The sequence below is a fragment of the Mastomys coucha genome, unplaced genomic scaffold (genome assembly GCF_008632895.1).
Source record: "Mastomys coucha isolate ucsf_1 unplaced genomic scaffold, UCSF_Mcou_1 pScaffold18, whole genome shotgun sequence".
NCBI classification, from domain to species: domain Eukaryota; kingdom Metazoa; phylum Chordata; class Mammalia; order Rodentia; family Muridae; genus Mastomys; species Mastomys coucha.
Window position 1 is genome coordinate 76,241,761 of NW_022196900.1, and position 2,219 is coordinate 76,243,979.

Consider the following 2,219-nt stretch of genomic DNA (forward strand, 5'->3'; position numbering starts at 1 on the left):
TCGTGTGTTCCTGTGATCCTGGATGTGTCAGAGCACCTGGGAGTAGAGCTTCTACTGGTTGTTGTGGGATTGGCTGCAGAATTTGCGGCCAAGGTCTGCTGTTATTTATCTTTTGAACAATGAATTTCCCTTAATTTTTATCTTGTACCCTGAGAGGAGGCAAACAAAATGTGTACATCTGTATACTTGTAGAAATATCTTCTTCATATATAGGCAAAAAAAAAAAAACCCCAAAAACCAGATCAAAATCTGTATCTGCCTTCTGTATTGCCCTGTCAACAATAACCGCCATGAATCCCTGCTAAAAATAGTACATGAAAATTACTTCATCTATATGGTAGTTTTACAGTCTGCTCAGCTGTTTAAACAATTTACAAAGCTGTTATTATCAATAACAGTCACAAAGGAACTTTCTGGTTCCATGTAACAGTTAATGATTTTTGTCAACTTTGTGAATATAGAACCTGAACTTTATTTTTTGGTAGCTATAACAAGTTAGAGAGAAATAATATACCTCAAAGTATCTGAAAAACTTTCTGACTACATCTCAGAGTAAGCAGACTCCAAGTAGATCAAGTCTGGTTCAGAGAGTTCAAAGATTTCCATACAATCATGAAATCCTGGATGATGCATTTGTAACTTATTTATACATCCCTTCCATGCTTCTTGCCTATTACAACACTCAGGACCTCATCCTGGTCATCATGCCTGGCACCAGCTACAGTTATTTCCTTCAGCTCTACTTATTTTTGGAATTCCTGGAGAATGAATCTTTGGTGACTCTCTCAACAAAACTCAATACACTTTCTGAAACACCGCATGCCCCTTGCTTTTGAAACGCTGCATGCCCCCATGCCTGTGAAATTCTGTATGCCCCTGTTCCTATGAAAATCTCCCCATATGAGCAATCTTCCACTCATCTTCTTGCATGATCTTCCCTTGGTCCCATCATCTTCTGTCTTCTTGGACCATTTGCTGCTCTTATGATGATAGGCCTTTTGGGGTACGCTTAGTCTGTCATCTATATGATATTTATTCTCTCTACTCTTTATCTGAGTATTTCTGCTCAAATGAACTTATCATGTCTAATTGACTTCTTAGAAGTCTGTCCTGACCACACATGCTGTCTGAATCACTGCAATTTTCCTTTCTTTCCTTCTTTTTAATTTTTTTTTAAAATAGATTCTTCTCTCATTCCAACCAGTTTCCCCTACCTCCACTCCTCTTAGCTCTCCTCACCTTTCCTATGCCACAAACCCACTCCCCCATGTTTTTCCTCTTCAGTCTTCCAAGAGAAGACAGCCAAATAGGACAAAACAAGATATAATAAGGCAGGACAAAAGCCCTGATATTGAGGCTAGACAAGGCAATCCAATAGGAGAAAGTGTATCAAGAGCATGCAAAAGAGTTAGAGAAACACCGATTCTTGCTATTAAGATTCCCACAAAAAACACCAAGTTAACAGCCATAACATATACACAGAGGATCTGATGTAGACCCATGCAGGCTCCATGCTTGTTGTTTCAGGCTCTGTGAGCCCATGTGAGCTCTGCTTAGTTAATTCAGTGGTGTATGTTGTCTTGATGTACTCCATCCCTCCTGACTCCTAAAGTCTTTCTTCCTTCTTTTTGAGGCATTCCCCAATCTCTGAGGTGAGGGATCTGATGAAGACCTCCAATTGAGTTTCCCTCTCCATATAATGTCTGGCTGTAGGTCTCTATATCTGCTCCCATCAGCTTCCAGAAGAAACCTCTCGCATAATGACTGGACAGCAGCCCCCCCCCCCAATTTTTTTTAACCCTATAACAAGTTTTCTAGATTCTGTTCTGCTTTTTGCTCTAAATTCTCACTGTAAACTTAGCTAAAAGGAGCTAGCAACAGCCATGCCACAGATGGCTGCTAAGTTGCCTTGTATATTATCTCTACCAGATTGTCTCTCATTTCTAACTTCATCTTTATATATATTTGAAGTTTTGTAGTACTGGACTCCACTGACCCCATTTCTGAGGGAATTCTATTCCTCCAAAATACTGCCAGAAACACCTAGTAGGTTATCTTCTCCATTATAATGTTTCTTTATTTCATATCTTCAAACTTCCAAATTCTACCATAATCCAGCTTTGAGAACATGTAAACTGTAAATCATGTTTGGTCATAGAATTGACCTATCTTCCTCTTCTTCTTCCTCCTCCTCCTCCTCCTCCTCCTCCTCCTCCTCC